This window comes from Engraulis encrasicolus, chromosome 20, assembly GCF_034702125.1.
Source record: "Engraulis encrasicolus isolate BLACKSEA-1 chromosome 20, IST_EnEncr_1.0, whole genome shotgun sequence".
NCBI classification, from domain to species: Eukaryota; Metazoa; Chordata; class Actinopteri; order Clupeiformes; family Engraulidae; genus Engraulis; species Engraulis encrasicolus.
This window is the reverse complement of record NC_085876.1, coordinates 5,114,364-5,121,430: the sequence shown is the minus strand read 5'-3', so window position 1 is coordinate 5,121,430 and position 7,067 is coordinate 5,114,364.

Here is a 7,067-nt window from a genome sequence, read left to right as displayed (position 1 = left end):
TTTTGCTAGCACTCCCACAGCAATGGTAGTGATTGCGTCCTCCTGAAGGATGCGCTCACGAACGCGCCCGTGCTCGTTCCCGAGCCTTGCTCTCCTCCTCCTAGCTTGAGGCTGCTGCGGCACGGCACTGGTACCCGGACCAGCCAGTGCATGGCGCTGAGGACATTTTAGCACCACCTTCCTCGCTCTGACTGCGATAGGCTATTCCTATAGGCTTGTTCCAATGACATCTTCGCAGCGTCAATGTAGCCTATTTGTTCAGTGCGTGTGTGCCCAGCGGTGCATGCATGGGGTAGGGATTGTAGGACTATTGTAATTATCCTAGATAGTGATCTCATCTCCAAGGAAGCCCAGTGATGTTTACAGGGGCGAAGTAGCCTACATGGTTTCAGTGAATGAAGATTTTGATTTATTGTCACCAAATCAGATGCTAGAATTGAGTTGGGGATTTTACTGCCATATGGCTGAATTCAAAGGCTTAAATTATTTTCTCAATTCCTAATCAGTCGTATTGACCTTTAAGTAGAAAAACATAGGCCTACAATAGCCTATGCTATCCTCATGGCGAGAGACATGAGAAACAGACTTTAAGCAGCTTCTTAGTTCTAACAGCTCTTACAGCGTCTATAAAGACCACTCAGCGATTCACACTACTCTACGCAGCATTTTTAGACGGTATCCGACAGGTTACATAAGCGTTTTCTGTCGGTTCTCATGGATGGGCATGGGCTGCGTGTAATCTTAAACAACCACCAACGCACTCAGCCTGCAAATTAGCAGCACCTAGTGGCTACTTGTGTTAATGTAGAAGATTAGGAGGAGTTGCAACTGTCAACAGTCTCCACTGTTGTAGTCTACCCAACATTGGTTTCTATACCCTATGCGCTTATATCTGAATTTGAAATGACTATGAATACCATTCTTGCAATTTCAGGTTAGTCATTAAAGAGTAGGCTACAGAACAGCTTGATCAACAACTCCCAACAAAACAATAAACAAACAACAGCTACAGCTCCTCCCAACAACAATAACAAACACCCTGCTTTTTAAAAAGCATGGGGATTTAAAACAACTGTTTTCTCGAGGGAGTGTGAAGGAAAAGTATCTTTCCCTTTGTCATCCATGTAAATATCCCACTATCCTACTCATATACCCCCCAGCATGAATTCTGGAAATAAACTTAGTTTAAACATTAAAAATAAAATAAAAAAATACACGCTGCACCTTTAGGCAAAGTGTTGGAATGTGTTTTCTTTGCATCTGCAGCTGTTTCAGATGGAATCACTTTAAGAATGCAGAAAAGCGCAAAACATAAGTAGCTTCAAACTACCTATTTGGAAAGCTAATGATTCTGTCAATTCGACCAATATCAGCTTTCAAAAGAAATAATTTGCTTTGACCGTTAAAAAATCTAAAAATCTTGTCACTTGGAAAGACCTCTAGTCTAGAACATTTACTGATTTACACTCACCATAGAATGAATATATTGTGATCAATTCAATTCTGTAATATTCTATTCTATAATTTCTAGAGATGCACCGGATCCAAGATCCGGTTCCGGATCCGGCAGGATAATAGGGTTTTTCACAGGATCCGGTTCCAGGATCCAGGATCCGGTAGCCGAGGCTTTTCAGTCAAAATAGTTTGAGCCAACGTGATAAAAAGGGCCCATGTGTGTGAGTAGGCTATGTGTTTCAACCCTTTCGTAGGATCCGGTATCCGGTTCCGGATCCGGCAGGATCTTAGGCAGTGGATCCGGTATCCGGCAGGATCCTAAAAATCAGGATCCGGTGCATCTCTAATAATTTCACAGAACACAGAACAGCCACATGAACGATCAGTGAGAAAACAAGTAAATGGACTCAGGAACAGACAGGCACAACAGATGGGTGTTTTTGTATCAAAATGTTTTACTTTGGTGTACAGTCAACGATACAGGAGCAGCACGTCCTTATACAATAAAATAATTATAATTACAACAATAATTGGATTAACACATGATCAATAAAATAGCCAAATTCATCATACATCTCTCCACACTGTTTCACATTGTTTAAATACTATTGTTGTAAGAAATTGCTATTGTAACACGGAATGCTGCAAAGGTTTTCCAATTGGAGCGATTGTCATTTCAATGGCATATCTTTTTCTTTCTTTTTTTATTCCTTTACTTATTTCCCCCGTAAGAGTGATAATAAAACCCGCACAGAGAGGTTACTTCAGGTCAATAACAAAACCACATGAGGAAACAGCTGCAGCCGGGAGGGAGAGGGGCATGATGGGAAATCGTCACGACAACATAGCACCATGACGACATGATCCCTGGACTCACTATTCATGGACATATAGAGATATGTATCAACCTATGTCCATGTCTCTAACAAGGAACACCTGCACAGGAAGCAGCAGGCAAGGAACAGGAAATAGGAAGTAGGAAACAAGAAGTCAGGGAGAGTGAGGGGGTGGGGCAAAAATGGTGACGACGATGCGTGCAAAAGACTTCTATTAGCATAGCCTACTAGTTAGCAAGGTAACATTTTCTTTTGTCTTTTTTTGTCTTTCCACGGCGACACTGGCGAGAAATGGGGATTTTGTCAGTTTTTAAGGCAAAATGAAACCTACAGTATATTTTCTCTACAAAGATGGCCAAGCAAACTTTTTAAAAATCATTTTATAGTTTTTTTTTTTGTTCGATTATCGTCACAGAAACTGCGGGTACCTGACTCCCCCTTGAAGCATTGCAAATAATTCTAAGCTCACAACAGTAGGTGTACAGTACCTTAAACATCTAGTTACCAGTTTAGGTCTATTTCAGCGTATTAACTGACTGCATTTAGCTCTAAAAAGTCATGATTGTACTGCTATACAACATATTACATAGAATAAGTCAATGAATCATTTTTTCCCGTCATATATAAAAATGGAAATTAACTTTCAGAGTTCAGTCTACTGATGAGGAGTGAGGCCATCCAAAAAACCTAAAGTGCCTAATATCCAGATATATTGGTATCTTGCAAACATGGCCCTAGTATCCCGATATAGTATGTATTGTTATCTTTGTGAACGCAGGCCTGACATCACAGCACAGCTCTACGCTCCACCGCTCTGGAATGACGCCACAAATGAAGGCACACACCAGGGAACAGGAAGCAGTGACATGGGTGTGGCAGGAGGTGTGGTCACAGGCTTCCTCACAGCTTGAACCCTTGGATCACACACAGAGCTTCGTAAACGCACGGCGGTGGGTGGGTGCGACGGAGGCGGGGTCACCACGAATCACGCGGCAGTGCCATAGAGGAAGTGCAGCCCAATCCGTCTCGCAGATGTAATTACAACACTAGCGGCATGATATTACATTGTTTCAACGTTGTTAAATCAAACTACTAGTATTGTAATTACATCTGTAAGAGTACTTCTACTTCTACTTTATACAACTCAGTCGTCAAGAGTTTCTCAACATTTAAATTTCGGTGTGGTATCATGTGACCCTATCCAATATAAAGTGAATGGGAATGCAGCAAAATGCTGCTCACTGACGCCTGAGTGTGATCCAACGGTAACGCTTGACTTCAGACTTGACACAATAATACATCATGATATTATAACAATCATGATCACGTCATATCTAAATATTGTAACATTATAATTAACAAGGCATGGCACCGTGAACATGTTTTCTCTAAATCTCATGTAATGGTGTTGTCAGTGATTGTCACAAAATGCATCTTTAACCTCATTGATCATGATTGCATTACCCATTTTGGTCATATTTGCTATGTGACTAGGACTGGGGTGTCTACTGGGACACTGAATGGTGTCTATGGGAACAGGAGACAGGGCCCTTGTGTTAAAGCTGATGCCCTCTTTTCTCATTTTCTACTCTCTGTCTATGACAGGGGTGGGGAAACATTTTCATTCGAGGGTCACTTCAAATTTTATTAAGTCCTCCAACTACGAACACAAACCAGGATTTCCCCCTGCACTTTAGGCCTATATTGAAGGCGGCCACCGTCAACAGACCCCACCTTCCCTAAGTACCCTGAAAACATAACTTAATTCATAATTATTATATTATGTTAATTATGTTACAAAACATGTCATATTCCATGTGAAACTGCATTACATTAAACTTATATCTGGGGCCTGGATAAGACGGCCTCAAGGGCTGTAAATGGCCCTCGATACATAGGTTCCCCGCCCCTGGTCTAAGACAACAGACCGACTTGCTATAACAGGGCTATAACTGGGCTGACAGACTGAAGTGAAGCGTTAGGCTCTTTACTAATACTTTACACACACACACACACACACACACACACACACACACACACACACACACACACACACACACACACACACACACACACACACACACACACACACACACACACACACACACACACACTCTCTCTCTCTCTCTCCCTCTCTCTCTCTCTCTCTCTCTCTCTCTCTCTCTCTCTCTCTCTCTCTCTCTCTCTCTCTCTCTCTCTCTCTCTCATCAGCTGCAGCCACACTGGCAGTGGATAAGTGCACAAAAACATCACCAGAGGTTTGGAGTGGTTGGGTAAATCATGCACGCGCAGACATACAGACAGACACACACAGACACACTTTGCCTTACAAACCTCCTCAGCAAATTTAAGACCTCCCGTGAAAAGTCATCTGATCAGTGTATTGGCATCTGTGTATGATGTATGGAAATCATGAAACCGCAGTCATCATTATTCCTCAACACTGGTGACGAAGGACACCTGATTCTGGACACAAGATTCTGGAATTTATTACAGAATCTAGAATCTTCACTTTTAAGTGTGGAACTCACTGTTGCCATGGTAACATCAAACAACAGAGAGGCCACAGAGAACTATCCAATATCTGCAATGGCCAGAAATCTTGCAGAATTGTTGAATATGTAGTTGATCAGCTGATCTAGGTGGAGTTTGTAGGTCGAGTCTGTCCAAACCCGATATCCTCTCTTAAGATCTGACAAACTGTTGTATCTTTGAAAGTCCAACAAACTTGATTGCCGCTTTGAAGGTTTAACAAACTGGACTTCCTGGTTAAAAGTCTAACAAACTTACAAAATTTGAGTGAGTGAGTGAGTGGCAGTTAGGAGGGCTATCAGAAGACGCATGCAGGGTAGAGTGCACACGGAAAGGATTTGGCTTTGGAAGGATAGACAGAAAAGAAAAAGGGATGAAAAGAAAAAGCAGAAAGGAGGCTCAGATAGTCAACGCAACCTAACATGGACGTGCCCGTAAGGCTACATTATCTATCCTCATTGATCCATAACAAAACGTACCCTCTCAACTTATTATAGGCTACTTGACGCACGTTACATGCATCCTCGTTGGAGGTGATACATGCGTCATCACTGTGGAGGACACAGTAACATAACATATAACGTAACATAAACAGTGCAGTTTAGCGCATGTTAGCTCGCAGGGCTGGACTGGTGGACCGACAGTCCTCAGGGGCCAATGCTTTTGTTTTGTCTGTTTGTTTGTTTCATATTCTCCCTTACAGATCGACCCACAATTTCGATGGAGTAGCCCACCGGTGCATCCTGAATATACAGTGGACTGGGCTCATTGCAATATGGGGCTGGGGGTGAGGTGGTTGGTCTATGGCAAAAATGCCCGGGCCTCTTTATGGTCCCAGTCCAGTCCTGTTAGCTTGCGTTGACTATGTATGCCCCCAAAGACACTGATGGAAAAAAGACGAATCAGAAAGACACTGTCTGCGTTCATGTCATGTTGGACACTCATGAGGTAATCTGGCTTTGGTGAGGATCATACCCCCTCGCATGGCAAAAAGAAAACATTACAAATAACAAACAACAAACAATCATAACATTTAAAAAAACAAAACAAATTTGGTTATATACACTGAACGTATTCTTCACAAACACACCAATGTCACAAATCGTAATGTTAAAGCTGAACATCTTAACACATTAGTATTAATCTTGTCTTTAGTGTAGTTCTATACTTATTATTTGTTTTATTTTTTTCGGTATGAAAATAAATAGGTGTGTACTGTAGGCTGCTGCCTTGCATGACTTGTGTGGGAATATATGGCTAGGGTCTGTGTGTGTGTGTGTGTGTGTGTGTGTGTGTGTGTGTGTGTGTGTGTGTGTGTGTGTGTGTGTGTGTGTGTGTGTGTGTGTGTGTGTGTGTGTGTGTGTGAGTGCGTGTGTGCGTGTGTGCATGTGTGTGGGTGTGTGGGAGAGAGAGAGAGAGAGAGAGAGAGAGAGAGAGAGAGAGAGAGAGAGAGAGTGAGAGGGGAGAGAGAGAGAGAGAAACAGAGAGAGAGAGAAAGAGAGAGTGTATACCTAACTGGAAAATGTTGCTACGATACAGACTGTTAGGAGTTTAGGATATGGGGTAAAGCCTTGGGTACAGGTAGGTGTGTGTGTGTGTGTATGTGTGTGTGTGTGTGCATGTGCAGGTGTTTGTTAATGTGTGTGTGTGTTTGTGTGTGTGTGTGGGTGGGTGTGTTTGTGTATGGGCATGTGTGTGCTTGTGTGTGAGTGTGCGTGCGTGTGTGTATAAAAGTATATAAGCACGTGTCAGTGAGAGCGTAATCCTGTGTTACCAAAGTGCTTGATTTACAACGGATCCCTCAAATACATTTGTAGGCTAGATTTCCATAAAGTGTTAAAAACATGCCATGTTTTGGTTTAGTTGTCATTTTCACATGTCATTCCCGTATTTTATTCCCTTATTGTGTGTGTTGCTGTGCAAAGCCATGGAATCTATTTACAGGACTTAAAGCTCATCTCCCTGAGCACTGCAGTAGGCTGCAAAACCATGTGCTGCAAACCCACAAACTGAACTGCGGCTACAGTATTTCTGGTGAAAGTGAAAAAAGCAGAAAATATAAAGGCGAAAAAAAAGCAGAGAAAACACTAACACTAGACCTTCCTAACAAAACATGGTTAGACAAACAAAGCCACAATGTGGTTGCATCTCTGTGGATTTCGCGTACTGAAGTCTTTAGTGAAAGACATTACATTGCATTTGTGTGGGGGAAATCTATTGTGAAAACGCATTTCAGGGATCCGG